The sequence below is a fragment of the Macrobrachium nipponense genome, chromosome 23 (genome assembly GCF_015104395.2).
Source record: "Macrobrachium nipponense isolate FS-2020 chromosome 23, ASM1510439v2, whole genome shotgun sequence".
Taxonomy (NCBI): Eukaryota; Metazoa; Arthropoda; class Malacostraca; order Decapoda; family Palaemonidae; genus Macrobrachium; species Macrobrachium nipponense.
In genome coordinates this window covers 7,521,806-7,534,902 of record NC_061090.1, presented here as the reverse complement: position 1 = coordinate 7,534,902, position 13,097 = coordinate 7,521,806, and the positions used below count along the sequence as shown (strand labels likewise).

General features: G+C 34.7%; 1 long non-coding RNA gene across 1 annotated transcript in view; it reads right to left on the bottom strand.

Moving 5' to 3' along the window:
• Positions 1-11,639, bottom strand: part of LOC135198513 (uncharacterized) — a 37,479-nt gene extending 25,840 nt beyond the window's left edge. Inside the window, exon 1 of the long non-coding RNA XR_010310815.1 lies at positions 11,494-11,639. This is a non-coding gene — a long non-coding RNA (uncharacterized LOC135198513). The remainder of the gene's footprint in view (positions 1-11,493) is intronic.
• Positions 11,640-13,097: the final 1,458 nt, after the last annotated feature.

Below are 13,097 nucleotides of genomic sequence, written 5' to 3'. Positions count from 1 at the left end.
TATCTTAAGGGCCCCATAGACGTTACGACCGGCGGATCAGGCACCGTTCTGTCTCCGGCATCTATGTTGCCCATAGACGTTCAGATTCACTTCGGTCTGCCGAAACCTGGTAGAGCCTGAATTGAACTAAGGTTGAAGAAATGAAATTAATTACCTCACAATTGTTTATTTAATTAATTGAAACTTTACCCTGGTGACTGGTTCGATTACCTGGGGGAGCAGAGCGACATGGAATTATTACATACAATAAAAAAAAAGAAAAAAAAACACACACATACACACACAACCAAAATCATTGTACGAGAGGTTGCTGGACACACTTCGCTTACAAGCTACAAGTCGTTCCTTGGGGCATAATAATCCCAGAGACATGTAAAGCAATTATTCAAGTTATGCAACACGAGTTTACAAAGGTAAACAGTAACTATGTTGCATACACAGCATCTTTCATATTCTAGTGGTATACAGCCTGGTGTAGGTACAGTAGGTCTACAGTTCCATTAAAGCAGAATAGGCCCTTAAACCTACGGTTCTGTACCCAAGTAAGAATACAAATTTCAGATCTTTTCTACACAAAATTCTTTATTTAAAAAAGGAAAATTTAAATATTGAAAGTATTGTCAAAAACATATTTTTTGTGCGACAAATAACAATGTAATTTAAACAACAGTACTACTAATACATACAGATGTAGCATACAAACATAATACATAAATACATAATATACATCACACCAGTATATATATATATATATATATATATATATATATATATATATATATATATATATATATGATATACTTGGTGTGTGTGTGTGTGGGCCTAGTTACTATTGTTTAAATTTACATTGGTATTTCCATGCATAAAATAAATAAAAGTCTATGAACAATATATTCAATGATATTTCAGTGTTCCATGTATAAACTAAAAATTTTGTGTACAAGAGTTGAAAATTGTACACTTTGGCTGCAGAACCGTAGGTTTAAGTGCATCCTATCCTGCATTAACGATCATAGACCTACTGTATACTAAACTACCGTATATGCAATTAGACTATGCAAGATGCAACATATATATTTATATATATATATATATATATATATATATATATATATATATATATATATATATATATATATATATATATATATCTTAAAAGAAAGTGTGGTGGTGAATTGTTAATCTCAGCTTTTTCCGCTTAGAGACAGGAGGGCTTAGTGACAAGTCCTTGATTCCTCAAAGAGTGCTGAAATGAAAAAACAGTCAGAATTGGTGACCATGCAATATGAGGCTGACGACCTTTCAGAGATCACATGACTGGGTCTGGCGCGCTTGGTTGCTATGCATTCCAAAAGGCGTGTCCGTGTGTGTGTGTGTTCGTAGCGTGTGGTGTATGGGGCTTAACGATACGAGACACATTTGAAGAGCGCACACTCTTTGATTACCTGTGTTGTGGTATAGAATACACATTTGGAGAGGATTCGAGGACACACCCATTGCAAGGTAGAGTAACATAAGACTTTGGAAAAGTTACCATTTGAAAAGAGAGAGAGAAGTGTAGTGTGTACAGGTTCGTTTTAATTATCTTTCACATGTTGGAGTTATATAATAAATATGTCTCTTTATTTCAGATGGGTTCATGGCATCATATAAGAGAATGGGTTCTCTAAAAGACTTTGACCATTTAAATGGTGTAACTAGTCAGACTGTGAGATTTAGGGGGAAGTCTTCACTTAATCTAGTTCAGGAGAGGAGAATGACAGTTTACGGTTTTTTTGAGGGTCAGACTTTATTCTTTTTTTTTTTTTTTTTTTTTTACTCCATTTTATATTCATTTTGTTCCATTTAATGTTTAGCTAATTTGGGGGAAAAAAAGTATATTTTTGTATCTACGAGGATTCATTAGCCCAGCTAGCATTTTTAGCTCATGCAGAAGGATAATCGGCAATGAGAGGTAAGAGAGTTGCCTGTTTGTTTAATTTGTATAAAAGTGTCAGTTAGTCATACAGGCTTGGCAATATATATATATATATAGATATATATATATATATATATATATATATATATATATATATATATATATAATTTTCCAATAATTTTCCAACTAATTTATCATAAGCCTAATTTCGCCCTCCTACGACGTTCAATAAACTCCTCCCAGAACTTATCTGCGGACGTAACTGCCATGTTGGCGCTTCAACGTCTCGTTGAAACTGAAATAAATCTTCAGATCACGCCATAGACGTGGAGGCCTCGGGCCACCTGAACTAAATCGGATGCCACGAACCTGGCAACGGCAGATTGAGAGTTGGTCGGAGAGGCCGACGGACTCCGCCCACTTTTGGTCTGATGATAACCCCATAGAGTCTATAGACAGTGAGATTTACTTCCGATTCAGATAACCGGATCCGGCGATCGTAACGTCTATGGGACCCTTTATGGGGTCTGTGTGGTAACAAAGGCACTAGAATGTGGCGCCCAGAATACTCTTTCTGGCTTCACAAAACGATCAAGAAGACATAGCATAGTTTTTCCTTTGAGAACATTCATCCAGTCGGGCAAGAGCTCACGAAGCCAAGGGTGCCGTCCCATCCCTAGCCGTTTAGAAAGGGTCCTGGTTCACGGGTTATGAGTAGCGATTGTTGTTTTTGAGCCTTTTCTTTGTACCGGGATTGCAGGATAAACTTAGTCCTAACCCCGGGATCCCGGAATTCCAGGGATTTTCAATCGTCTAAAATTGCACATTATACCTAGTTTCCCTTTGATGTTTTTGATGTGCTTAACATTACAAGATATGCAGAAATATTACCGTTGATTGACTGTCTTATTAATTACACCTAATGTTTAATTCCAGCATGCACTTTGTTTCTCAAGTTTACACGTCATTTGGCATTTGCCTAAAATCTATGCATAAAGATCAATCGATATGAATTTATATTTCAGTAGGTATGTAATATGTATGCATATATACGCGTGTATATATATACACTGTATATATATATATATATATATATATATATATATATATTATATATGATATATATATGTATATATATTAGTAGTATATATATATATATATATATATATATATATATATATATATATATATATATATATATATATATGGCGGTGGGAGTATTTTACTGCAAACAGGATCTTTGAACAGTTTCTGGTGGTTATTTTAGCACGAAAGAGCTAAATTGGAAAATAAACTGTAGCCAGTAATTACTGCAATCGTACGCTTGTATTCACTGCGATCCGTAAGGTACATTGTAAGCAGAGGCATTCACCCCCCCCCCCCCCCCCCCCCCCCCCCCCCCCCCCCCCCCCCCCCCCCCCCACCCCGACCCGCCCGCAATACCACCTCCCCATAAATCACTTCCCCTTAAATGGATGACCATACAAATCTTGTAAAAATGACATTTATACTTCAAGCTGATTGTGGATTTGGTCGGGGCTGGTTTCCGAAAGCGAGTTCCTGTGACTTGGCCTAAATTGACCTGTTATAGGATTCCGTGGCCGTCTTCTCTTGCCTCTCCCATCTATTATCTCGGGAGGAAAAGTCGTTGGGGAATTGAAATATGAAGCTGATTTACCAGACCGCGGGTTCTGGACTAATGAGCGTAACGAAGCTGCCACCCACAAATTAACTCCTTAGGGGGCCTTCCCCCACACAGACTTAATTGGCTACTCGCGCCCTCTTGACAAACGACTGGGCTCTGAGTCAGATATTGGCTTCAGAAGTATGCATGTATACAGTACGTGTATATATTATATTTACTATGCATAATATATATAGTATATATATATATATATATATATATATATATATATATATATATATACACGCGTGACTTTTCATATTCACGAATATTAAACTACAAATATCGTTCAATATCTAATTCACTATACCTTAGGAATAACCCCTTCGGTTAAATTATTTGTTTTGCGTTAATTATCTTCTGCATATCTTCACAGTTATGGCAGAATTAAATTACGTAAGAACAAAGATTACTTAAAACGTTCCTTAAGTGTAAATGGAATGGTAGTTAATAAAAAAAAATCTCACACACACACACACAAGAAGTCATAGGATTCATTGCATTGTCATAGTTACCCATTAAACTTTCAAACAGTCGATCATAGAAAACGGAAATTTCTACTATTCTCGTTCTCTTTTAGCACTTTCCTACACACCAATTCTGGTATCTGGAGTGTACATTTGCATGCTATTGATTAATATCACGAAGAAAACCCGGAGAATGTTTGCAAATCTGCTAAACAATAACATTACTCATATTAAATGCTGCCATAGATATTTGTAACGAAGTATAACAAATATAATCAGTTACAGTATTAATTGTGACTGATTTGTCAATGAAGAGGAGCTTGGCCTGGTAAGAAAAAAAAAATAAAAAAACACACATCCAACTTCTTCAAATGTTTTATAGACAAGAAAAACGTCAGTGACGCAGCGGGCAAAACCTATCCATTTCAGCCTGGGGACACTTCTGTTGTTCTGGGAGCGAACCCATTAAAAAGGATTAGGTTCGGCTGTCAGGTCATCTTGATGTCTCTATCAGGTACTCAGAGACAAAGGGGGATGGGTAAATGACCTCGAGAGCCCATCCAGGACGAGGCTACGTCCCCAGGGGGCACTGTTGATCAAGTATGGCCTATGTACTTCCCTTTCCAATCGTCCCTCAATTCACTCGAGGGAATCTCAAGTACAGTTATATATATAACAAAAATGTAAAACCAAAATCTAATGTCAGAGCGGAGCCAAGGCAGATTAAAACAGTAGTAGTGTTAAATCTACGAAATTCAAAGTATACAAACTGTAGTGAATAGGGATTTTCAAACAATTCTTATTTGGATTTGCATTAGTTTTTGTTAAACTAGAAAGTCGTCCATTCCGTTCCCATTACCAAAAGATAAAAATACTTCCACGTACCGCAGACGCGGCATTGTTTTTGAAGAGCGTTCATAAATGAGAAGATAATGGGACGTCCCACTAAAGCAGATTTAAGATCCTTGGCAAAGGAATTAACCTTATTATATATATATATATATATATATATATATATATATATATATCTATATATATAATATATATATATATATATATATATATATATATATATATATAAATGGACCTCAAATATATAAAGATTGATAGAAAGTTTGACTGCTGTCACAGGAGTGAGTGAAAGAGCTGTAGCCTACTTTGGTTACATCCAAAGTGCGAGATGAAGACCAGCTAGTTATTATGAACCAATAAACTCTCGTTCAAAAACTGACAGCGTTTGATGGCTTGTGGAATAATCATTTTGTAACAAAAACCTTTTTTGATACGTCGATTTCTTTTAAATATTCAATCGAAGATGCAATATATTACCACCCCAAACAATTCTCCTTATGTATTTTAATCATTTACCTACATTTTTATCCATTTATTAATTTATTCGTTCTTTTAATTTTCCTTTCATTTAATATCTTCCTTCTGTGTTTCCTACTGCCTTCTGTAACCCCTTTCAAATGAACACCACAGTTTGAATTTCAAGTCAGTGTTACCCTTGTTAGGCTTGTTTCATAATAATAATAATAATAATAATAATAATAATAATAATAATAATAATAATAATAATAATAATAATAATAAAGAACCGCTCAGTGATGCAACTAACTTCATCGGAGATTTGAAGTAGATCGACAACCTTCATGAAACATTGCACGTAAGAAGAGATGTTTTTCTGTATATCTCACCAAAAAAACTAAAATCAAACATTTATGAAAAACTACTTTAATTTCCTCGACAGCATATATATATTATATATAGATATATATTATATATAATATACATATATATATATATATATATATGTGTGTGTGTGTGTGTATATTATATGTGTTTTTTTGTGTGTGTGTTAGGTGTGTAGTGTAAAAGCCGACATAATGATGGATGAAAGCTATATATAAGCTTTATATATATATTTTTTACAACTACACTTCGTCATGCGACTAAAATACATTGCAGTGGATCATTCTACACAGACGCGCACACACACGTGTGTGTTGTGTCCTGTTTAAAAGGATGGCTGCATCCTTATAATTCATTCCACTTCTAGGTTAAATAACTGGCCAATATTCATAATTCCGAGAGTTATCGATTTTAAGCAGAAGAGAATTACAAGGAAAACTGAGAAGATTCAATATAATATTAACTTGCACAAAGCAGCCACCCTTTTTAACATAAAAGGTTTTTTAAGAGAGGGTTGACTTCCTTCTAATAATAATAATAATAATAATAATAATAATAATAATAATAATAATAATAATAATAATAATAAAATAATAATAATAATATATGCAGGGAGCAGACCTTCTTTAATACACGTTTTCTTGAAAATAACGGCAGTTTTCAACGAATGAATTTTATACAGGATCTTTTCATCTCTTCTGATAATTCGTTTTTCTGACTCAGCTAGGTTGCTGAGCAGAATTCCAATATTCATATCGGTATTCATTAGGATATTTGTCAAAAATATTTTATCAACAATATTTTATTATATATTTTGCTTATATCTCTTTGATGGGTATAGAAACCAAGGCCAGTAACTTCAACGGAATCTTGGTAGCTATCTGGTGTTTTTGGTGTTTTCTTGGATACGGATATTATGGTAGGACTCCTTCAGGCCCTGGTGTAGTCTACAGGTTTCGACCATCTCCGTAGTCTTCTTCAGGACGTTGGTATAATACCTGTCCGTATCCAAGAAAATACCAAAACATCAGATAGCTACCAAGATTCCGTTGAAGTTACCGGCCTTGTTTCTATACCCATCAAAAAGATATAAAGCAAAATATAAAATAAAATATTTTCTTATAAAATAATTTTGGCAAATATCCTAATTTAGACCAATATGAATACTGGAATTTTACTCAACAACCTAGCTGAGTCAGAAAAACGAATTATCAGAGGAACTGAAAAGACCCTGAATAAGAGTCATTCGTAAAAAACTACCAAATAAGAAAAAGAAAATAGTGGGTACACACGCACATATATATATATATATATATATATATATATATATATATATATATATATATATATATATATATATATACACACACACTATATATATATATATATATATATATATATATAATATATATATATATATATATAATTTATTATATACATATGTGTGTGTACACATGAAAATAAAGTTAACAATAGTCTGTGGCACAGTGTTTCATTTCAATTCACGCTTACAAGCCGCCGATTACCCCAAGTGTCACTTACTCCCTACTCAGAAATTGCCCTCATAAGAAAATAGTGGTTGCCGAGTACCCTCCCTACCCAGCTTAAGCACTCTAATCCCCGGGTAAATACCCTTCAGCAGAAACGCCAAGGAGGACATTACGACCTACTTGAGAACAAGATAAGGTCGGGCCTTTTTACAAGTCGAAAACCAACCCGGAGACCCTAAAGACCTGTTAATCTCTCTCGGCGCTCTGGCTAAACCATTTAAATGGAAGAGATTACTCCGCTTTCGGGTCGCCTCAGAGTAAGTAATAGGTATTGACATGTAGTTCACACTATGTATTGTATGTATATATATATAATACTGATATTATATATATATATATGTAATATATATTATATATATATAAGATATTATATATTATTATGGGCTGTTTGTTCAAGCAAGAGCCCGTGCAGGAACGAGGCTTCTCCATGCATTCTATATTTTTTTTCTTATAAATAATCTCTTCTTTCTTTACCTCCTATTATCCTCGATATTTCTTTCAAATGAACACTATATTCTTTATGGAGGCTTGAATTTCAAGTCAATGCCCCCCCTCCCCCACCTTCTGGCCTTATTCCATATGAATAGGGTTCATATTATGAATAATTACAATAGTGAATGCAGTGTACTATTAAGAAAATGCCATAGAGAATTACGTTAATTTTACGTAATTGCGGAATAAAATTGAAAAAAAAAGTTTCTTTTTTTATGTTTTTGTATGTTTTCATTCCAGAAACCTTCATGCCTATATTACTGACTGTAGTTGAAAGTGTGTAAACTATATTGTTTCTCCCCCTTACCTCCTCTGGTCAATATCATTCCCATCTACAATCTACGATTTTTGTTCAATTCCAGCATATTCAAGTGATGCGCGCAAAGTGAAATAGAATCACAAGAATCCTCTTAATTACCCGGCAGTCGCAACCCTTTATGATCGGAAGTTTATTGTCCGGAGCTCTGCTATTCACAGGTATATTTTCTCCCCGGACGCCACCCCAAACCCCCATCGCGCCAGCAGGTGACAATAACGCCAACCCTTCCACGACCCTTCACAGCCATTGACCTCGCTTAATGACCTCTGCGACCTGTCATCACCCCAGATGAAAGACGCCGACTTTTCGATTGAGACGTCAAACTCGAGTTCCGACTGTTACCGCCCCCTGGCCTTCCGAACGACCTCCACCAACCAAATCGCAGCATATTCTGCGCTCTGGTTTCTGATTGGGCCGTCGTAGACTTTCAGAACCCGAGTAGAATAATCAGGTAAAAGAATGTGGGATCTCAAATGTGCAGCCTACAAGCTGTCGGTCGCAAATAAAAGGATTTAAATTAATTGCCGTCATCTGAGAGAGGGCGACGAAAATATGTTGGGCTTCGATCCCATCTGTTGCGATTTCAAGTAATCCCACAACGCTTTTTATTTTGAGGGAAGGGGACGGCGGTCTTTTTCTTTGATGTTATTGAGAAGGAATTACAGCAGAGAGAGAGAGAGAGAGAGAGAGAGAGACTAAAGCCACAAATTTTCAAATGAATATTTTAATGAAAATCTCTCGAGTTAGAAAACATTCAAGTTGAGACGTAACAGCTGCTGTAATTAATTCACAAAAGCATAAGGTGGTAATAGCATGGTAAAGAGACCGATCAAAAAACAAATAACCCAAGATAGGGCCAAATACATTCAGTATTCACTAATGCCAATTAGAAATATAAATTTTTTCCAGCGTAAAAAAAAACATTAGAAGTAACACAAAGGTCTTGAATCTGATGCGGTTACGTGATCTAGCGTCGCAATGACTATGGTCTATAAACAGAAGCCATTTCGCGAAGTCTCTTCCGGCGGTGTGTAGTATCACACCTTGAGTGCGAGGAGCACTTACCTGGGGAATGTTGAATGAATCCTCGAGAAACCCATTGGTTTAAAAAAAGGAGGTTCTCTCTCCTAAATTGGCAAAGGAAACGCCACCTTTATCCTAAAACCGCTCCAGATTCCACCAGCACTTGCTTAGTGACATTCGAGACTTCATTTACTCCAGCTACGGGTGATAAATTGGTATCGTAAACCATATTCCTCCTATTCAATTATGAATGCATTTATGCGCAGCCTGCCCATCTAGCCATTTGCAAAAGGGCGAATTTTCTTTCCCTTGTTATTTATGGCCTTTCAAATCGGTCTCCGACGCTTAATGAGGGCTACAGAGAGGTCAGATGGTCGTACCAAAGGCTGGATTTTACAATTTGCTCCGGTTGTCAAGCTGGGGTTTGACGTCTTAATTCCAGGTGAGAACGAAAGTGAGATAGGAAAGGTATAGTATGGGTCCAGCAGGAGGTAGAAAAAAAAAATGAGGGTTTTAGCGGGAGATCGCCAGTGAAGGAGAACCTCTCGAGATAAATCTCGGTTCTGTGAAATCCGGCGATAGACGTGTTTTATCTCTTCCATCTCCTGTTTTATCCCGGAGTCTATCTTGCCTATAGGTGACCATAGTTCAAGCTATGGTCTAAGAGGTCAACCTATTTTCTGGGAAGTCGGTCACGAAGAGAGACGGCTCCCGGAGATAAACAAACATGTGTGAATTGATTTATGCGCAGATAGGACATGTAAAAGACAAATACAGGGTTTCACGGGGATTAGTAAAAAATGCCAAAAGGGGAGAGATTCTAACGATATTTTGTCGTTATTCCTCCCATACATATACAAAGATTTGTACGTTTCCTTCAGATAACTGTGAAGCTGCATAGAATGAGTTAAAGAAAAGGTACGAAAAAAAGTAATCTAAGGACAAGCTAAATAGGCCCAAGATATCTCTTAAAATAATAAAGTAACATTACCCGCGTTTTTCTTTTTACTAGCGTTGTTTTTCCTTTTACTAGTGTTGTTTTTATGCATGTATGTAATAATGATTGTTGAGTTCCCCCTATTATTAAACTCGTTCATTCTCTTTTTTCCCTCCTGTCAAAGTCAGTTACCCTGGTTGGTGTACGTGTTTGCTATATTTCCTGATACAATACAAGAATTCTATTCTTTAAACATTTATATAATTCGATCTTGTTCCATATAATCTTTCGTTAATAATAATAATAATAATAATAATAATATAATAATAATAATAATAATAATAATAATAATAATAATAATAATAATAATAATAATAATAATAATAATAACAATAATAACTAATAATATAATACATAATAATAATAATACATATATTTTATTTGTTATTATTATTATTATTATTATTATTATTATTATTATTATTATTATTATTATTATTATCATTATTATTATCATCTACTTCCGTAAAAGAACTGTATTTGATTTATCTTATTCGGAAACTCACTTCTGTGCTATTTCAGAGAGACACGGAAACCATGCATATAAATTATGCATAACAACGTCCTAATATGCCGTGGTTACTCCGAAAGTCCTACACCAAGTAACGTGTAGCTAGATTTCTTCGATTTCATTGCCTTAATCAAATTGCAAGTCTCAATAACATTCTACCGATGAATGTAGAAATATCAAATATAAAAGTATGTATGTATGTATGTAACTAGCATGCTTAATGTCGACTACACTCGTAGGTAATGTACGTGGCGATTGGGCTGATAACAAACTGATATAAAATACTGAAAGTTTACACCTCGAAAAACAAAAGACCAAACTGCAAGTTCGATAACTTATGAAAAACCAAAACCTAAATTCAAAATGTCCAGTGAGAAATAATCCAGCCAATCTAGGTAACGAGAGATATTGAAAATGACGCAGAACCATAAAACATAAGGTGGACATAGTCTCCCACGACACCTTAAGTCAATGCTATCTTAGGACTGCTGATTGCTAGAAAACCATAACTACAGCCCAGCCACCGAAAGAAAGCATCTCTATCCGTACGTAGACACTCTTCAAAAGTAAGTGGTAGTCTGTAATAAGTGGGGGAAAATATTCATGTCCCCCTCCCCCCCACACCTTTTTTTTTGTTTTGAACTGGCGATAAATATCAGCTCTCGATAACGTCGACACTTGTATCTTTCTTTTCACTACAATATATTTGTTTTGCAACTTCTGTTGGAAGGGTGCCCAGCATGAGCTTCTGCTAATTGCGCTTCAGCGATACTGATTGCGGAAATTTACCTTCAACTAAAAATTGAAAAAAAAAGAAAAAAAAAATTAGTCTGTACTCACTCATCACTCGAGTCTTTGATGGAATTTCCCTTTGTCAATTCTGGGAGTTTTTCATCTGTTCGTGAGGCAAGTTGTGGAAACATCTGTTTTCTACAGTCTCTGGTTTGTTGTTTTCCTTTTTCAGGCGTCCTAAGATTTCGGATATTTCCTCCTGTAAGAAATATGAATAGAAAAAATATATATATCGGCTTAATATCCAGTTAAATATGTCAACACCGTCTTTAAATAAAAAATAAATCGGCATCCTATTCTTGAGATTTGACGAATATGTGCTTTGATATATGAAAGCCATACATCTGTACAAAGTGTAATACTTTACATTTTACGTCTGAAATTTCTATATTTTTAAACACTAAGCCTAACATGAACCATTAATTCTGAATCCACTGTCTAGGATTTGAACCTCTGCCTTTTTGGGTTGGAAGAGGTTGAAAGTGAAGTCGAATTCAGCCTCCATTATTTTCTTGCAGTTATGATCAGGTTAGCTACACGTCCCATATACATACATCATTTCCTAAGACTCTCAGATTAGCTACACTTCCCATATATGTAATTTCCTTCCGAATCTACGTTATTAATAATCATTAGCGAATTCTATAAGCTATTAATAAGTTATTGAAGCTTAATATGAGAAAATACATAAAGTTTTGCATATAATTCCATATTGATTGCCGTTTCCTCTCAAATGGCAAAATTATAGAAGAACTACGTTGTACAAGGATGAACAGCTTTTGTTCCAGTTAAAGAATATAATCTACTCTCTAATTCACGACTTTGTTGTTGTTTTTTTTTTGCTCGGGGGCTAGGAAAGGTCTATGGAAGAGCGTTGAGTTAAAGATTCATGAATTTTAGGATAGGATATCTATGATTTATTTATTATATTGAAAATGTAAAAAATAAATAATGTACATGTTAAACAGTAAAGAAAAATTATTTCTAATAAAATATGGAGTATTTATTAAAATTTTCTTTGGTGAAACAAGGCTCTATTTGACCGTAGATTTGAGCCCATTTAATTTACGTTAAAATATAAGAATATAATGTTTACAACTTATGCACGAGTGGAAAATCTTGCATGTGTCCCGATTAAGCTGGAGGTCGGATCACGCTTTTTGTTTTTTTTAAGCTTGATACCGATCTGTTATCAGTCCACTAAATATCTGACGCTGTTAGACAGAAGTTTGTAACTAAATCATATGTTGCATATGCAGAACTACAGAGACTAGATCATCTCTTTATTGTAAATGAAATTATATGAAGAGGCTTTAGATTTTGCATGTACGATAAATGGAATCATTTACGATGAAAATTTACATAATTCAGACGGGACATTTTTATAAATCAATGTTAGGTGATGGTGTCTATTTATTGTACTAGATTTAACTTTTGCTAAAGGAACTTAAGGTGATATTTTTTTTATGTAAATATAAGGTTTTAAAGGAGCCTTCATTTTGTATCTGACATAGATTGAATGTCTGTAAAGAGACTCTACTTCATCATGTATAGAACTATAATATTTGTTACACACTAATTATAAATCAAATTATCTTGATGCCATTTACCCTATGGTAATTGAAGACAGACTTTGTTATCTTTACTGAAAT